This window comes from Lontra canadensis, unplaced genomic scaffold (assembly GCF_010015895.1).
Source record: "Lontra canadensis isolate GAN:19392208 unplaced genomic scaffold, GSC_riverotter_1.0 scaffold53, whole genome shotgun sequence".
In the NCBI taxonomy this organism is placed as follows: domain Eukaryota; kingdom Metazoa; phylum Chordata; class Mammalia; order Carnivora; family Mustelidae; genus Lontra; species Lontra canadensis.
Window position 1 is genome coordinate 383,790 of NW_022631047.1, and position 20,677 is coordinate 404,466.

At 36.9% G+C, this 20,677-nt stretch overlaps 1 pseudogene; it reads left to right on the forward strand.

Moving 5' to 3' along the window:
• The first annotated feature begins 10,510 nt into the window (after positions 1-10,510).
• LOC116877598 lies at positions 10,511-11,445 on the forward strand (annotated as a pseudogene).
• Positions 11,446-20,677: the final 9,232 nt, after the last annotated feature.

The following is a 20,677-nucleotide window of genomic DNA, read 5'->3' on the forward strand; positions in this document are numbered from 1 at the left end:
AGTAAAGTTGTGTGCTTTCATAGTACATATTCAACCATTATCTATGCTTCTATCTATCATCCAGTTGCTCAAATGTATTTTTTATTTTGTATTCTTTATTGTTAATTGTTCATACAAGGTAATGGCCTTCATATAAGTTTCTTTTATACTTCAAAGATATTCAGGGAAAATGGAAATCTATTCTCCAAGGCCTTTATTCTTTTTTTCATTTAAAATTTCTTTTTTTTTTTTTTAATGAAACAAGATGGGAACGGGAGGGAGACAAACCATAAGATACTCTTAATCTCACAAAATAAACTGAGGGTTGTGGGAGGGGGCTGGTTAGGTTATGGACATTGGGGAAGGTATGTGCTATGGTAAGTGCTGGGAGGTGTGTAAGCCTGACGATTCACAGACCTGTATCCCTGGGCCTGATAATACATTATATATTAATAAAAAAAAATTTTTTAATTTTTAAACAAATAAATAAATTTTTTTTTCATTTAAAATTTCTAAAAAACATATAAAATCCTACTACATGTTCACCAGCTTCTCTTCTGATAATTAATTTAAGCATGCATCTATATGTGGTATGTATTTACTTAGTAGTTGGGTTGATTACTTCACCTGAACTGTGAATCCTTAGCAAGCAGAGTTTGTCTAGGAATCCCATCGCTTACTTTGGATGATGACAAGAAAATTAAGAATATTATAGATTCAAAAAGAAATATCCTCCCTAATTTCCCATTCAAACACCAAGTGCATCTAGATAAATCCAACACTGGAAATTCAGTAGGTTGATGAAAGGTAATCCTCTACCTCTGATTTGGATACTGAGAGAGTCTCCTCCTCACTTACTCCATAAGAGGAAATGGAAAAGGATTGCATTGTGTCAGGTCTTTGGAGCTGGAGGTAGTGCATCAAATAACAGGTCACAATTTGACCCAACTTCAGTTCCTAAACATAACTTAATATATTACTGAAATTGACCATGGCTTTTCACTTGGCCCAGCTTCAACAATGAAAATATTCAGAACTTTTTTGAACTTTGTTGAACTTACAACTTTGTTGAAACTTAATTCGTGCACATTGACATGGAAGGGACAAATTTTTGCACCAGCCTGCTCTCTCTCAGCTCTTCCTTCTAAGTCCCCTATTTCAGTCATTTGATGTTATCAGTTTCCTCCATCAAAAAGTTCTTATTTATGTCTCAAAAAGTTAACACATCTCATATTCCTGTCATACATCTAATCTGAAATTATATCTCTCAACCAGAATTATCTCGACAACTACCTACTGATATCCTATTTCTAATCTTTTCTCTGAATTAGCCTAAGCAATATCACAATATATATTTTCCTAAAACACTAATTTTTTTAAAGATTTTATTTATTTATTTGACAGAGGGAGAGATCACAAGTAGGCAGAGAGTCAGGCAGAGAGAGAAGGGGAAGCAGGCTCCCCGCTGAGCAGAGAGCCCGATGCGGGGCTCGATCCCAGAACACTGAGATCATGACCCGAGCCGAAGGCAGCGGCTTAATCCACTGAGCCACCCAGGTGCCCCCCCTAAAACACTATTTTAATTAGTGTGCTTCTTGCTTTAAATCTTCTAGAGCCTTTAGTTCTTTATTTTGAAACTCATTCCCTTAGCAAGCCGGACTTGCCAAACTATGTTCATAGATGACATCTATGTTCAGCTTCACTAATCCAAACATTTCCCACAACCCTCAGCATTAACTTTAATCCAAAATCTAAGCTTTTCACAGGATCATCATATACATGAAATATCCTTCGTTTTTCCCCTAGTCAAACCTGATTATACACCATTCAAACTTAAGTGATTTTTTAAGGTTCCAGCTCAAATTCATCTTCCATTTTCCTCCTTTCATCCTTTCTTCCCAAAATGATTTTCTATTTCCATATACCCCATAAGAATTCGTTAACTCCACATATTTTGTCATTATTCCCCAACTGGTTTGCATTATGTTCTATGTGTTTTATCTTGTCTCTATAATTCTTGAAGGGCAAATAAATATCTTTGACAAAGAAAGTATTTTATTTTTTTTAAATAAATGCCAGTTTATCACCTCTACACTAGGTATCAGTTGTACAGCTATGACTGCCTAACCTGAACTCTTTTTATAACAAGTGTCATATAGTTCAATAATATATGACACTGAATGCTTTTAATATTTATAATTTATTTCCTCACTGTTTGCCTTAACTTTGCTCCAACAATTCTAATGAAACCACATTCTCCCTTCCTGATTAGACATAGTGTGATCTGACATCAAACCACACACTACATTTGCTCACACTATTTCTTATACTTCCATCCAAGACCTGTCCTCATTCTTTCATTTATTCATTTAACAATTACTGAGTAACTACTATGTGCCAGGTACTCTTTATGAACAGATGGGACACAGTTTCTGGCCTCATGGAACTTGTATTCCACCCTCAAGAAAGAAAAAGATAATGCTTATATGTAAACAGAACCTCCCAGATTCACTCCTTCCCTTGGTCTCTCAGAACCCTTCTTTAAGCATGGCTTCTTGAAAAATAAAAATAAATACAATCACATTGATGAGGTATGTCCAAGAACAGAGAAAGCAACTGAGAGAGCTTCCAATGGCCAAAGTTGGAACAATTTGGGTAACAAAATAAATAATATAGTAGTAGATTATAACCCAAAGAATAAAATGAATATCTAAGAATCATAGTGATATAAATAAATGATTGAATAAATTAATAAATGAGGGAGAAGAGACAAATCTCCTCTGCAGAAGTATTCCTAATAATTTATGTAGACTTCATCATAAAGAAAGGGAAAACTTTACAACAGAAAAACAATCTCTCAGTCAGGTAATCAAGGTCAATAGCAATAGTTAAGTCATTTTGACAGTATGTATCTTTGACATGAGGTGATGAAAATACCACTTTACTTCTGTGGTCTTCTTCCCAATAGCATCAGATGAATTCCAATAGTGGGGCATTCTATGGGAATATCTGACCAGTAATCCTCAAAATAGTTAAGGTCTCCAAATATAAGGAAAGTCCGAGAAACTGTCACAGTCAAGAGGAGCCTAAGATAATGTAACAACTGTAGTAATGTAACAAAAGATAATAGAAACAACTAAGATAATATAACAACTAAATATGATATCCTAAATGGAATCCTGGAATAGAAAAAAGATTTTGAAAGGTGAAAACTCAAAAAATCTGAGTAATTATTAAGTATGGATTTTACTTAATAATAATGTATCAGTATTGGTTTATTAATTGTAACAAATGCATTGTACTAATGTGAGGTGTTAATAATAGGGTAAACTGGACAAATGATGTATGGGAACCACCTACACTACCAACTCAATTTTTCTGTAAGTCTAAAACTGTTCTAAAAAAAAAGGGTCTATTAAAAAGTAAATACTGTCCTCAAGTTAAATGACACCTGTTTTCTTCATGCTGAAAAAATGTACAGCTACTTAAGTGATGGATTTGAAAGAAAATTTTAAGATCTCTCTTGCAGGCTACTGAACACAAAGATGCCATTCACCCCATTGTTTGATTTCTCTCATTCTTTTCTTTAGCCTGCTGATGACCTGTGTTTGATCTCCCATTGCAACTTCCTCACCATCCTCACCAGTCCCTCTGGGATGACCTCTCTTAAACATCTCCTTAACTTTTGTTCTTAAAGATGGCAACAAAGGATCTTTATTAGCCTCTCAGAACCAGGACCCCCAGGGACATATTGTTTGTCAGCACAATTGATCCCAAAGTGGATGCTCTGAAGAGAGAAAAAATTAATTTAAAAAAAAAAAAAAGAAGGAAAAGCCTCCAAAAAAAGAAAAAAAGGCTCCTCCAAAAGCTAATGTCTCTTATTCAGGTCATCACTTCTCCAAGAAGAGAAAGAGCTCTAGGAATTCTCTGGCCTTCAACACAAGTTTTGTATATAGTTTAATTAATGTTTGAATGTATGTCCAACATCTTGCTATGCAATATACAGAATACAGCAAAGTAAATCTGCCCCCAGGACAGCAAAACAGTATATAAAATATACAGCCATGAAAAGTTGACAATACAAGAAATGCATCAGGCAACATATACTGAAGTCCCACATAAGTGACACAGATCATGTGTGCTTACAACACAGAAGAGAGTTCCCTGTGGTCAAGGGAAATAGTAACTGCATTTATGCTATTTACTAGGTGCAACATCATTCTAAGATATATATAGTAATAATAGACTAAAATCCCTATATATTATATCTTATTATCATCCATATATTATTAATTACTATTAACAAACTACCATTATCATTCCTGTATTGCAAATAAGGGAACTCAGGCACAGAACCTGACACACAAAACTAGTAGATAGAAAAGCTGAGATTTGGGGCACCTGGGTGGCTCAGTAGGTTAAAGCCTCTGCCTTCAGCTCAGGTCCTGGGATAGAGCCTTGCATCAGGCTCTCTGCTCAGCGGGGAGCCTGCTTCCCCCTCTCTCTCTGCCTGCTTCTCTGCCTACTTGTGATTTCTGTCTGTCAAATAAATAAATAAAATCTTTAAAAAAAAAAAAAAAAAAGAAAAGCTGAGATTTGAACCCAAGTAATCTGGATCCAGAGTCCATATAAGACCAGAACACAATACTGCTACCCATCTGGCAGGCCCCATGAGAAGAGAGAATGCTCCTTACACCCAGAAAAAAAAAAAAACTTAGAAATGTAAAAAGTAAGCAGAGAGCATTTCTTACCAAAAAAGGAAAAAAAAAAAAAACCGCTGGATTAAACAAACTACTAAGAATGTGGTTCAAAACTCCAGGGTAAATTTTTCTATCTAAGCAAAATACTGAAAGTAAATATAAAAATTAGAACTAGTTAGTGGTATTTACTGACTAGGTGAGAAGAAAGCAAAGTCTAAGTCACTTGTAGAGTTTAAATCTAGATGACTGGAAATACACTGTTCTTGACACAAACAGATAATGTGGAGAATCTTAAGCCCTCCAATTTCATGCTTCTTCAAAATTGTTTTGTGTATCTAGGGCCTTTGCTTTTATGTATGAATTTTAAAATCCAGCTTGTTAAATTCTCCTTGAAAAGAGACCCTGTTAAAATTTTGATTGGGACTGTGATGACTCCACATATCAATTTGGGGAAAATTGTAATCCTAACACTATTAAGTCTTTGGATCCATGAACAAGTTTCATCTCTCCATTCACTTAGGCCTTCTGTAATCCTCCTACAATGATTTATAGTTTTGTGTGTGTGTGTGTGTGTGTTGTTGTTGTTGTTGTTTTGTTGTTAAATTTTTTTTTATTTAATTGACAGAGAGAAAGATCACAAGTAGGCAGAGAGGCAGGCAGAGAGAGAGGGGGAAGCAGGCTCCCCGCTGAACAGAGAGCCCCATGTGGGGCTCGATCCCAAGACCCTGAGAATAAAACTATTTTAGTGCTTCATGTCCAATTCATAAGGTTTTTGTATTTTCCTTCCTTATTTCACTGATCACTATTTTCACTGTCCAAAAATTCCTCTGCCCATCCCTGACAACCACTGTTCATTTTTTTGTCTCCATAGTTTTGCCTTTTCCAGATTGTCATTTAGGTGGAGTCATGTGGTATGTAGTCTTTTCATATTGGCTTCTTTAACTTACCAATATGCGTTCAAGGTTTTGTTTTAATTATTAATTGGGTACTCTAGGATCAGCACATCTTTAGGGTTAATGCATATTTAACTTATGACAGTTTGTGTTCAAATAATGTTACACCATTTCAAATATAGTGTAAGAATCTTATAACAGTATACTTTGATTTTGTCCCTTCTGTTTTCCACATATTTTGTGCTATTGTTGTAACACATTTTATTGTACATATGATATAAACCCCCCAAAAATTCTCATTTTAAATGAGCAATTATCTTTAAAGAGATCTTTAAATGAACAAAAAATATCTTGTATATTTACTCACATACTTATCAACACTGGGTTGCTTCACTTTGTGTTTGTAGATACTAATTGATTATGATGTGCCTTGGTGGAGTTTTCTTTATGCTGCTTCTGCTTAGTGTTCATTGACATTCTTGGTTAGGGTTTTATAGTTTTCATAAAATTTGGAAATTTTTCAGCCACTTTTTTTCTTTAAACATTTTTCTGCCCTTAATCCAATCCCCCACGGACTCCAATTACATGTGTTTTAGGTCACTCAAAGTTGTCACACAGCTCACTGATGATCTTTTCTAAAAATTCTTTTTTCTCTCTGTTTCATTTTGGATTTCAAGATTACCAATATTTTCTTCTGCAAGGTATAATCTGTATGTAAACCCATCCAGTATATGTTTTTATTACACATGCTATAGTTTTCATCTCTAAGTTTGGTTTGGGTCTTTATATTTTCCTTGCTTCTACTTACTTTTTTGAATGTCTGGAGTGAAATTAAAATAGCTGTTTCAATGTTCTTGTTTGCCAGTTCTAACGTGTGTCTGTTAGGGTCACTTTCAACTGACTAATTTATTTCTTCATGTTTTAGATATGTAAATTTATATATATATATATAATAAAACATATGTGCATATTTTATACACACACATATTTTGCTTCTTTGCATGTATGATAACTTTTATTGAATTCTAGACATTTTAAGTTTTACCTTGGGTCCTCAATATTTTTGTGTTTCTATAAATATTCTTGAGGTTTGTTCTATGATACAATTAAGTTATTTAGAAACAGTTCAATCCTTTTGGGTCAATCATTGGGATACAGTCAATCCTAGATAGAGTGACTGCAAATGGGAAAGACTTCAGGTGCTACAAATGTAATTATTAGTGTTGAAGACTATCTACTAGAGCCCCTAACTCAGAAATAAGGCAGCCCTGGGTGTTGATTTATCTAGTTCCCTAAAGAAGTTACTTGACAGATAGGGTCACCCAAGAAGAGGTCAGTCATTTTCTCAAAAGATAAATAGAGAAATAAATCAGAAAAATAAATAGTTGAGATGGTTGTGTTTTGTAGTACCCAGGAGCTGAGTTTCTGTAGTCAGACTGCTCGGATTCATATTCCTGCTTCACAACATCCTAAGTCAATGACCTCAGGCACAATTCTTAATATTTCTGGACTCAGTTTCCTCAACTGTGAAATGACTATTAAATAACAGCCAATCTTAGAGAGTTGCTTTGAGAATTAAAGGAGTTCATCTAAGTGTTTAACATTGTATCTGACATTTAGTAACTGCCTTAAAAATGTTACCTATGATCATTAACATCCTGGAAAGTTTTGTGAATTAAGCTGAATACAACCAAAGGGGATTCTTTGTCCTACTATCTCCCACGAAAACCTATTCTTATCCCAGGAAATTACTCATTAGAATGTGTTCTTCAATTTTAAAAAGAAATATGCCTGTGACGAATAACATAAATATGATTATCACCCTCTAAGATCTTAGGTGAATGTATTTTCCAGATCTCCTACAGCACTGATGGGAAGCTTACCCAGAAGTAATACAGAGACTAAGAGAAGAGTTGGAACAGACTGGGTATCTTTAAAAGACAAAGAAATGGAGTAGGAATGGCAAACTTCCTAATGGACAAGTGGAAACCAAGAAAACCCAGAAAAAATTCCTAAAACTCTCCCCTAACTTGGCAGAGTGGGAGGAAAAGCATGGAATTAGGATTTAGGAAATGTGGATTCTTCCTTAGACTTTGTTCCTAACAAGCTTACTGACAGCTGACCCTCTGATTTCCATCTTCAAAACTAGGAGATTGGCTAAAATAATCTACTAAGCTTTCTCTCTCCATTTATATAGTTCTCTTAATTCCTGATCACTTTATTCATAGTAACCTGAAACCCATTTGGCTGAGATTTGCTTCTTTCTTGTTCATTTCTTGTTTGTTTCTTTTTTGAGAGACAGGGCAACATGTCTAGGGCATAAAAGAGATTTCTTATAAATTAAAAGAAAGAATTGCATGGCAGTATTCTAAAGTAATACAACATGATGAAAGAGAGCCCTAAGACAAACTCAGAAGAGACTATGAAAGAAAGCTGTGGTTACTGAGCAGATAGGGAAAGAACATCTCAAGGACCAATGTTTGAACTAAGAGATTTGGCAGGGAATCATGTTAGAAAATACAAAAGAGATTCAGAAAGAACAAGTTCTATGTTGTATGTAGTTGTTCATCATGATGAAAAGACCAATCAACAAATATTACTTTTTTGGAATGTAAGAGAACCATTAATTTTGTATCTAACTTCAAGGACAGCAGAAAACTTAAAATACATATGTGAAATATAGGAGGAGGAGGCAAATCTCGGAAACGTAAAAGAAGATATAGAATATGTGAACTCCTTCATGTAGGGAGCAGGTCCTGGGAGAAGAAATAGAAGAAGCAAACAGAATGTACTTAGTATCTGTCCTGTATGAGGCACAATGCTAACAGCCTAAAAGAATCAGTTTGTTTAATCTTTATTCTAACCTGTGAAAAACATAACGCTTATTATTTTCATTCACAGACCAGGAAACAATCTATTACTTAACTTCCCAAGGTTTCACGGACATTAAATGTTTTACCCAAGTCTCAAGTCCTGATCTATTATTCCAGAGCCCACACTCTTACCCTGTACCACTTACAGTTTACCCAGATGGTCCTTCTCAGAGGAGACCTAAGGATCACATCTCAAATAGTGTCAGCCAAGCTCCTTCAGAGAAAATAGTGTAAAGGGATGAACAAAAATGGAAACCTTACTTCCAGGTTACCCTTTCCATCTACAACTCCCCTCCATACTACTCTTAACCCCAACCAGCTCTTAAAAGACTAATTCTTATTTATTCTTAGGTACAGATAAAATAGCTTACTGTAATTATGGGGGATTACGATTAAAAGTGACCATCTATCATCCTAATTCCTAAAATTGCCTCAATATGTCAAGGTCCTTAAATGAAGCTTTAAATCCTAAAATGTAAATAGACAGGTGATGTAAGCTTTAGATTACACTTTAAATATAGTTAGACAATCAGTGTCAAGGATAAAATGCCTGGTCTTATTCATTCAGTAAAAACTCATTATCTACTATGTACCAGACAAAGCTCTAGTCCTGGATTTACAGTGGTTTACAAAATAGATATGGTCTGTGTTCTCATGGAACTTGTTACTGATTAGGAGATGGAGGTAAAAAGGTAAAATAATCTATAATTACCAATTATAATAAGTTCTCTGAGTGAAAGAAAGGGATCATTTCTTTTCACAGTGTGGGGGATGAAGAGAACACAGATAGGATTTCCCAGGAAAGTATCTTTGAAGGGATTATATTTAAGTTGGCACCTGAAAAATAAGATCCAGCCATGACAGAATGCAAGCAGAGCATTTCAAGAAGAGAGAAAACATTGCAAAAGCCCTGGGGTGGGAAAAACTTGACATATTCAAGGAACTGAAGAAGACCAATACAGCGGGATAAACAAGAGATGAATTAGAATTACACAGCCAGGGGAGCCTGGATGGCTCAGTCAGTTAAGCAGCTGTCTTTGGCTCAGGTCATGATCCCAACGGTCCTGGGATCAAGACTTGCATTGGCTCCCTGCTCAGCAGAAAGCCTGCTTCTCCCTCTCCCTCTGCCTGACGCTCTGTCTACTTGTGCTTTTCTCTCTCTCTGTCAAATAAATAAATAAAATATTTTAAAAAATAATTACACAGCCATGAAGTCATAAAGGACCATATAAAACAGAGTAAGGAGTTTGAATTTTATTCCACAGGAAATAGAACCCTATTCAGAGACTTTAACACAGAAATGGATCTTATACATAGTTTTTTGTTGTTTTTTTTTTAAATAAACTCTACACCCAATATGGAGTTTGAACTCACAACCCCAAGACCAAGAGTCACATGCTCAACTGACTGAGCCAACCAGGGGCCCCATGTATGGTTTTAAAAGATCACTCTTTTAAAGATCACCAGTTCTGTCTTTAAAATGGGCTTGCAAGAGTGTTTTTGTGTAATTTAGAAAGGGAAAAGAGCAGAAGGGCATGAGGTACTTTAGAGGAGAATATGAATTACCACAGTGAGTAATAACCAGAGGCTGAGAGGAGGAAAATTTAACTTCACAAACTTAACTATTGTCAACCCATTTGCCTCACATGCAACCAAGATGACAAACACAACTTGAGTTATTGTCATGAAGTTACAAACCATGAATATTTTTATGTGAGGGTTTTTCTATTCATTAACACAGATAATGTAAAATAGCCTCATTTCTGGGGTTGTTAAAGAATCCTTTCACTACTGACTTAACACTGCATCAAGATAGTAATAAAAATCTTTAATAAGAGCCTTCTCGCTGGTATCCAAAATAATGGTCAACTGTGGGAATCCAATAGCATTATTGATTATCAATCAAATACCACACCAATAACATTCCTGATTAGCATGTGACAAATACAATAAAATCTTGGCTTAGCTAGCATTTTAACCCACTGCTAACATGCTGACAGTCTCTCTCTGATCTAATTTGTCTTTTATTTTTACACACAGACGAGGCCATAGTCAGGAATCAGTGATGAAAAATTACACAGCAATAATAACATTCATCCTGGTAGAACTAGCAGATGACCCAAATCTATAGAATTCTGCTTTTTGTTTTTCTGTTTCTAACCTACTTGTTGAGTGTGGTAGGGAATCTGACCATCATCACTCTCACCTTGGTGGATTCCCAACTTAAAACACCCATGTATTTTTTCCTCTGGAATTTCTGCATCTTGGAAGTGTCATTTACAATGGTCTGCATTCCTAGATTCCTCTACACAATGGCATCTGGGGACAACACTGCTACCTACAATGCATGTGCCACTCCATTATTTTTTGTTATCATCCCGGGTGTGACTGAATTTTTTTCCTGAAGACCATGTCCTATGACCACTATGTGGCCATCAGCAAACCTTTCCATTACATGACCATCATGAACAAAATGGTCTGCATCAAGTTCCTTATTGGATGTTACATGATTGCTCTAATCATTGACATCCCGCCACTTGACATGGGCTTTGAGCTCGAGTTTTGTGACTCAAATGTCATAGATCACTTTGGGGGTGATGCTGCTCGCATCCCAAAGATTACCTGCTCAGACACAGAGTTTATAGAGTGATTTGTCTTGCTCCTGGCCGTGTTGACACTCATTTTCACCTTGGTGTGTGTAATTATGTCCTACACATACATCATCAGGACCATTCTCAGATTCCCTTCCCCCCAGCAAAGGATAAAGGCTTTTTCTACTTGTTCTTCCCATGTAATTGTGGTTTCAAACACTTACGGAAGCTGCATCTTTATATCAAACCTCATGCAAAAGAAGGGGTTGTTATTAATAAGGTGGTGTCAGTGCTTACCACCTCAGTTGCTCCAGTGATGAATCCCTCCATTCATACTCTGAGGAACAAGCAAGTGGTACAAGCTTTCAAAGACATGATCAAAAGGGTTGCATCTATCTCAAAGAACTAAACGACTAGTGAGGACAGAATAACAAATTATAAAAGAATTCCTGATCTCCATTTTATTTTTCCCTAATTGTATTTTGTTCATAGTTTTACATATATCACAGCCCCATTCTGTTACACCTAGTGCCCACTATAATACGCATATTAAATTCTTAGCTTAATCTATTCCCTGAAATAGATGGGAATAAATATGCAGTAAACACTTTAAGAATACACCTGTTATTACTTACAGAACCAAGAAATTTAGATGGTATCAATTTACTACAATGTTAGTACTCAGCTACCCTTCTTGCACTGATATGTCCTGATCTGAGTACCAAATTTCCCAGGAACATCATTGAGGATGATCTATGTCTACAGGAATGGCCTAATGATCACTCCACTAGATAAAAACCATTATTCTATCTCTCCCACTTTTCAGGGAGATTTAAATATAGGCTAAAACTTTCCTCTAATAATATTTGCTTAAAAGTTGTACAAGTTCTTTTTCTAAATAGAATTTCATATTCTTATCATCTGTGTGTCTCTGTGTATGTCCATGTGCACTTGTTTCCATATTTAGAATGTCAGCTTAACAGGCTTAAAAAGATTGATGGAACAGACAAAATGTAAATGACAGCTTATGCTTGCATTCTGTTCTTGCAATCCAAGTTATTCACTATAATGACTTTTCTAGGTATAAAAATTTCAAACTCAATCACAAAAGCTTATAAAATGAACCAATGAAGAAAGAATAATTAAGTCCCCAGTTTTTACCTTTCAACTTAGTGCCTTGTCCCCACTACCTCCTTCTTCCATCATAATTTTCTGTTTACCTGATGCTCAAGAAAGATACATGTTGTATCAGGAATCAGAAAGTCCAGGTTGCAGTCAGGCTTTTACTACCACCACTTCAGACAAATCTTTTAACTTTCCTCATCCCTTTCTATTTCAGGATGTAATAAGTTGGGGGAGTAAGGTAGCTAGAAAACAGGAAAGAATTCCCAGTTATATTTGGGGGCACTGTCCCATGCTGATTCATAAGACTAAAAAGCTGGGCCTTATGGAACCAGAGGTAAACAATTAATGAGTCTTATCTTATACTAAAAATTACATGAAGGGAAATGAACCTTCATTCCCCCAATCCTATTCACAGTCTGTCCACTGGAAATCACCCACCAGCTGCAGAAAAATGCTTTTTAAAATAAAATGAGAAAGAAAGATTTGTGGGAATTCTGAACTGTGCACTAAGCAAAGCTTGGTTCTTAAGTCAGATTAGCAAGCTAAAAGAACAATTAAAGGATATATTCAGTTTGCTAAGGTTAGGTAAAAATAAAGGTATAGCTGAAGATAATGATATTTTTATCTTTTTCACCTAACTTTGAGAATGAATAATCTCCTAACCATATGACATATTTGTTCCTATTATTTTATTAATTGATTTCTCCTTCTCTAGACACTAGGGTCTGTTCTTCACTAAATATGAAACTCCATAAAGTCCAAGATTGTGTCTACTTTTACTTGCCACCTGCATTTCAAATAGAGTTAAACTCTGTGTACCTCTTCCACTGAGCTGAAGATAGCCTCAACCATTGTCACCCTAGCCCCAACCCAGGTAATACAAAGGTCTCGTGGTATTACCAAAGCCATGGAGAAGCTTGTCCAGGCAATTAGAGTTAAAGTGATATAACTTTAATATATTAATATAATATAATATAAATTTAATATTAATATTGATAACTTGATATTACTTAGATTTTATTCTACACTAATATTTATTAATGTATGAGTGATTAGTGATTCTCTATGCTAAGATATAGTTAAACTAGCTTTTATACATGTCAATAGTAAGGTGGGGAAAAGAATGTAGTTCAAGATTGCTATGGAAGTAAGAAAGTATATATTTAAAATTCATAATTTTTTTTAATTCATAACTTAGTAAGTACCTCAAATGGTGAAACCACATGTGGAATGAAATAAGTTAAAGGAAAAAGAGAAAAAAATATTTGTCCACACCTTCCTTCTGTATTCCTGCCATATGATTAGATGACCCCTCCTGATCAAGGACATGAGTGTCATCCAGTCCTCCCTGACCCCCCTTGTGTAAGAGAAGCTCTTGCTCAATCCAAGATGCAGCACTTGCATCTTATGATGGATTGCTGTCAGGCTCTTCAACATTAAAACATGGTTGGTCTGTCCAAACCCAGCTCTTGATTGGTGATTCCAGAAGAATGACCACTTGCTATCCCATGGTCATATACTCTGTATCTACCAAGGCCCATTAGCACACCAGGATTTTGGTTTTTTTTTTTTTTTCAAAAGGTGTGTAACTCTCCAGTGAAGATGGTTTGGCCTTGTCTCTCAGGCAAATTACCACAACTTTTTTAAATTTAATACAGCACACATTTATTATCTCACAGTTTCTATGGGTCAGCAGTCTGGACGCAGCTTTCTTCTTAAAGGCCAGCAAGAGAATATTTTGCTTCAGCCTGTTAAGATAGAGTCTTATATGATATAACATAATCATGGGAGTGGCATCCCATTAGTTTTGTTACATAACACAACCAAATCAAAGGAGTAGCAGTCCCACTATATTTTTCATATCTGTTGGTTAGAATCAAGTAAATGGTTCTTTCTGTTCTCAAAGAGAGGGAACTACACAAAGGCATGGGAAGCAAGAGATGGAAATTATTGAGTGCCATACTAGGGTCTGTTTTCCATATCATGTGCATTAGGGTTCTCCAGAGAAACAGAAGCAATAAGATGTGTATAGAGAGAAAGGGATTAATTATAAGGAATTGGTTCACAAATTGTGGAGGTATGATAAGTCCAAAATTTGAAGGGTAAGCTAGCAAGCTGGAGACTCCAGGTAAAATTGCAGTTCAAGTCTGAAGGGAGTCTGCTAGCACCATTCCTTCTTGCTCAGAGAGGTCAATCTTTGTTCTATTAAGGCCTTCGACTGGCTGGATGAAATCCACCCACATTATGGAGGGTAATCTGCTTTACTCAAAGTCTACTAATTTAATTGTTAATCTCTTCCAAAAAAACACATCCACAGAAACACCCAAAATAATGTGTCACTAAATATCTGGGTATCATGGCCCAACCAACTGACATATATTATTAACCCCTACATTGTCCCATCCCATTGGCCTTATAGAAATCATTTACATCATATTTCTCAAACACCTGATACATGTCACCAGCTGGTTTATGTCCCTCGCTGGGAATATACCACATCAATTCACCAATACTGAAAGTTTTAACAATTAGACTATGTAGTAGGCTATACATCCTCTAAAGATTATCACATTAATATATATACTATCCCACAGAGTGCAGAGATTCATGCTCCCTGGAATAAACATATATTTTGGATACCCAAATTGTGAATTTGACCTGGAGAGTTAAGATGGCATAGTAGTAGGTGGGCCTTATGCTTGCCTCATCCCTTGAACACAGCTAGGTAAATATCAAATCATTCTGAACACCCAAAAAAGTCTTCATCTGAGGACTGAGAGAAAAAACTGCACAACTAGAGGGAGAAAAAAGGACACATCATGGAAGGTAGAAGGTGCAGAGATTGATTTAGGGGAGAAAAGAGTCTAGACAGGGGAGGGAGCCCTGATGATGGAGAGAAAGACAGGAGAGAAGAGAAAGATAGATAGAGATACAGATAGACAGAGATGATAGAGAGAGAAAGAGAGAGAGAGAGCGCAGAGCCCAGAGCATTGAGCAAGAAAAATACTTCCCCAAAGCCACTGACAGGGAAAATGAGAGGGGATGATCACCACAAGTTTTACAAGCAGTGGAGCTCAAAGTCTGAAGTTTTAGAAGTACACACCATCACTGGAGTAGAGCCTGGTGGTACAGAGGTTCTCCTGTGGAGGAAGAGTGTAAAGCCCTGGGAGCAGACAGTGTGGTCTGAGGTTTCCCTGGGTCACACTGGTCAAGACAGTAGCACTTCTTGGAGTGCATTTTGGAGAGGTGGCACTGCCTTTCAGAACAAAAGAACCAGTGGGTTCCATTGCCCTGTACAGTTCATTAGCATAGGAGCAGAGACTCATGCTGAGTGCACTACTCTGGATACCAGCTTTTTCCTGTACATTACCATAAATTCCAAGCCCCTGCACATTAATGTGACTGTTCTTCTGGGACAAACTGGCACCAGCCACAGCCCAGAAAAACCGTCCCTCAGAGAATCACAGCCAGGTCTCTAAAATTTAGAGTTTTGAAACCCAGCCAGCATGCCTGAGATAAAACAGGAGCACTGTGCTGCCAGGTAGCAGACAGTTCAGATACAGAGAGGTTGGAGGCAGTGATCTGAGAGAAACCTAGGACAAATAAGGAGACATTTTTCACTCTTCTGTGAAGGCATCATGAACAGAAGTGGGCATGGACTCCCTTCTCTGGGGACAAGAGAGCTGGATGATGTCATTCTCCCACCCAACCCCTGCCCATAAGCATAGATAAACCTCAGTGTGCATAACAGCACCCCACAGTGGAGACTTGAGTCACTTACATACAAGCCCCACCACCCTGCAATCTGCGAGTGCTTCTGAACCAGGGCAAGTGTGCCTGAGACTCAGAGCAGCAGTGGAGCCCTCCCCCAGAAGACCAGCACAAACCCTTTGCATGCTCTAAGTCTGCTGATCATAGACTGTTGGAAGTTCAGCACTAAGAAAAATAGAATCTAGCCTCTCATCAAGCAGACCAAAGCACACCTATTTAAAACTCACCACACAGTGGACAAGATCCAGACGCTCCCAGCTGCAGGTAAGGAGAAATTCTGCAAAGGACTAACCTGCAGAAAACAGCAGCCAAACACAACAGCAGACTGCACATAACACACACCAAAAACACTTCCTGAAGCGTCAGGCCTTGGATAGTATGTGACTGCTTCTTAATATAGCCATTACTCTCAGGAGCAGGAATATAACAGTTGGAAACTTGGCTTTTCCAACACTAGGAAAACAGAGATCTAGATAAAATGCCATGACAGAAAAATTATTCAAAAGGAAGAACAAGAAGAGGTCACAGCCAAAGATCTAATCAAAACAGACATAATTAATATGCCTGAATTGGAATTTAAAACAACAATCATAAAGATACTAGCTGGAATACACTATGGAGTATTGTGCCTCCATCAGAAAGGATGAATACCCAACTTTTGTAGCAACATGGACGGGACTGGAAGAGATTATGCTGAGTGAAATAAGTCAAGCAGAGAGAATCAATTATCATATGGTTTCACTTATTTGTGGAGCATAACAAATAACATGGAGGACAAGGGGAGATGGAGAGGAGAAGGGAGTTGAGGGAAATTAGAAGGGGAGGTGAATCATGAGAGACTATGGACTCTGAAAAACAACCTGAGGGTCTTGAAGGGGTGGGGGCTGGGAAGTTGGGGGAACCAGGTGGTGGGTATTAGAGAGGGCACGGATTGCATGGAGCACTGGGTGTTGTGCAAAAACAATGAATACTGTTGCACTGAAAAGAAATAAAAATTTTAAAAAAAAAAGATACTAGCTGGACAAGAGAAAAACATAGAAGATACCAGGGAATCCTTTAATGCAGAGATAAAAGACCTAAAAACTAGTCTGGCTGAAATTTAAAAAAAAAAAATGCTATAACTGAGATGCAAAATCATCTGGATATAATAACAACAAGGATGGAAGAAGCAGAAGAACAAATAAGTGAGATAGAATATAAAATTATGGAATATCATTTTGAACATTATTATGAAGCTAAAAAGAAGAGGAAAAGAAAAGTATTGGACCATCAATGTAGACTTAGGGAAATCAGTGACTCCATAAAACATAACATTCATAGGGCACCTGGGTGGCTCAGTGGGTTAAAGCCTCTGCCTTCAGCTCAGGTCATGATCTCAGGGTCCTGGGATCAAGCCCCGCATCAGGCTGTCTGCTCAGCAGGGAGCCTTCTTCCTCCTCTCTCTGCCTGCCTCTCTGCCTACCTGTGATCTCTGTCTGTCAAATAAATAAATAAAATCTTAAAAAAAAAAAAAATAACATTCATATCATAGGAGTCCCAGAAGAAAAGGTGGAAATGGAGCAGAGGTTTTATTTGAGCAAATTATAGCTGAGAACTTCCCTAATGGGGGAAGGAAAAATACATCCAAATCCAGGAAGCACACAGAACTCCCATCAAAACCAATTAAAACAAGCCAACCCCAAGACATATTATAGTAAAATTTGAAAACTACAGAGATAAGGAAAGAATCCTGAAAGCAACAAGAGAAAAGAAAACCCTAACCTATAAAGGAAGACAAGTAAGGTTGGCCGCAGATCTCTCCACAAACACTTGGCAGGTCAGAAGGCAGTGGCATGATATATTCAATGTGCTGAAGGGAAAAAATATGCACCCAAGAATACATTTTCAGACAAAGCTATCATTCAGAATAGAAGGAGAGATAAAGAGTTTCCTTGACAAATGAAAACTAAAGGAGTTCATGACGACTAAGCCATCCCTGCAAGTTATATTAAAGGGACTCTTTGAGAGGGAAAGAAAGACCATAAGCAACAGACTAGAAAGGAACAGAGAAAATCTCCAGAAACACTGACTTTATAGGTAAAACAATGGCACTAAAAACCTCTACCAATAATCACTCTGAATATAAATGGACTAAATGTTCCAATCAAAAGACACAGGGTATGAAAATGGATAAAAAAACAAGACCCATCTATATGATCCCTACAAGAGGCTAATTTTAGACCTAAAGTTACCTGTAGAGTGAAAGTGAGTGGATGAAGAACCAACCATCTATCATGCTATCAGATGTCAAAAGAAAGCCAGAGTAGCCATATTTATATTGGACAAATTTGATGTTAAAACAAAGACTACAACAAAAGATGAAGAAGGGCACTATATCATAATAAAGGGATCTGTCCAACAAGAATATCTAACAATTGTAAATATTTATGCCCCAACTTCGGAACACCCAAATATATCAATCAATTAATAACAAACATAAAGAAATGCACTGATAACAATAGAATAATAGTAGGAGACTAACACCCACACTTAAAGCAATGGACACATCATTAAAGCAGAAAATCAATAAGGAAATAATGGCTTTGAATGACACATTGGACCAGATGGACTTAACAGGTACATTCAGAACACTTCATCCTAAAACAGCAGAATACACATTTTTTTCATTTTTTTAATATCTTAATTTTATTTTTTTCAGTATTCCAAGATTCATTGTTCATGCACCACACCCAGTGCTTCATGCAATACTCACCGCCTTAAGACCCACCACCAGGCTCACCCAATCTCCACCCCGACCCCTCCAAAACCCTCAGTTTGTTTCTCAGAGTCCATAGTCTCTCATGCTTCAGTCTTCCCCTCCAATTTCCCCTAATTCACTTTTCCTTTCCTTCTTCATGTTTTTCCTTATACTCCACAAGTAAGTGAAACCATATGATAATTGACTCTCTCTGCTTGACTTATTTCACTCAGCATAATCTCCTCCAGTCCTGTCCATGTTGCTACAAAAGTTGGGTATTCATCCTTTCTCATAGAGGCATAATATTCCATTGTATATATGGACCACATCTTCTTTATCCATTCATCTGTTGATGTTCATAGCAACACACATTCTTTTTGAGTGCACAAGGGACATTCTCCAGAATAGATCACATACTAGGTCACAATCAGGCCTCAAGAAGTACAAAAAGACTGAAATCACTACCATGCATATTTTCAGACCACAATGCTATGAAACTTAAAGTCCACCACAAGAAAAAATTGGAAAGACCACAAATACATGAAGGTTAAAGAACATGCTAGAACAAATGAATGGAAATTAAGGAATTAAAAGAGAAATTTTAAAAATACATGGAAACAAATGAAAATGAAAATATGACAGCCCCAAACCTTTGGGATGCAACAAAAGTGGTTATAAGAGGTAAGTATATAGCAATACAAGCCTACCTCAAGAAGTAAGAAAATTTCAAATACACAATCTAACCTTACACCTAAAGGAGCTAGAAAAGGATCAGCAAATAAAGCCTAAAGCCAGCAGAGGAAGGGAAATAATAAGATTAGACCAGAAATAAACAATATAGAAACAAACAAAACAGTAGGATATCAATAAAACTAGAAGGTGGTTCATTGAAAGAATTAATAAAATTCATAAACCATTAGCCAGACTTATCAAAAAGAAAAGAGAAATGACCCAAATAAGTAAAATCATGAATGAAAGGGGAGAGATCACAACCAATACCACAGAAACACAAACAACTGTAAGAGAATGTTATGAAAAATTAGGTCACCAAGTATAAGAATCTGGAAGAAAGGGAGAAATTCCTAGAAACATATAAACCACCAAAACTGAAACAGGAAGAAATAGAAAATTTGAACAGATGAATAACCAGCAAAGAAATTGAATCAGGAATCAAAAATCTCCCAACAAATAAAAGTTCAGGACTGGATGTCTTCCCAGGAGCATTCTACCAAACATGTAAAGAAGACCCACAGCTAATACCATCCTCAATGGTGAAACAAACTGAGGGTTTTGGAGTGGAGGAGGGTGAGTGGTTGGGTGAGCCTGGTGGTGGGTATTAAGGAGGGTACATATTGCATGGAGCACTGGGTGTGGTGCATAAACAATGAATCTTGGGACACTGAAAAAATTTTAAAAACTAAAATAAATTTTTTAAAAAAGATAAAAAGCTTCTGCACAATAAAGGAAACAATCAACAAAACTAAAAAGCATCCTACAGAATGGGAGAAGATATATGCAAATGACATAAGATACAGGGTTAGTATCCAAGATCTATAAAGAATTTATCTTGGGATGCCTGGGTGGCTCAGTTGGTTAAGCGGCTGCCTTCAGCTCAGGTCATAATCCCAGCATCCTGGGATTGAGTCCCACTGAGTCCTTGCTCAGCGGGGAGCCTGCTTCTCCCTCTGCCTCTGCCTACCACTCTGTCTGCCTGTGCTCACTCTCTCAATCTCTCTCTCTCTCTCTAACAAATAAGTTTTTTTTTTAAGATTTTATTTATTTATTTGACAGAGAGATCACAAGTAGGCAGAGAGGCAGGCAGAGAGAGCCAGGGAAGCAGACTCCCCGCAGAGCAGAGAGCCCGATGCGGGGCTCGATCCCAGGACCCTGAGATCATGACCTGAGCCGAAGGCAGAGGCTTTAACCCACTGAGCGACCCAGGCGCCCCACAAATAAGTTTTTTTAAAAATCTTAAAAAAAAAAAGAACTTATCTCAACAACCAAAAAA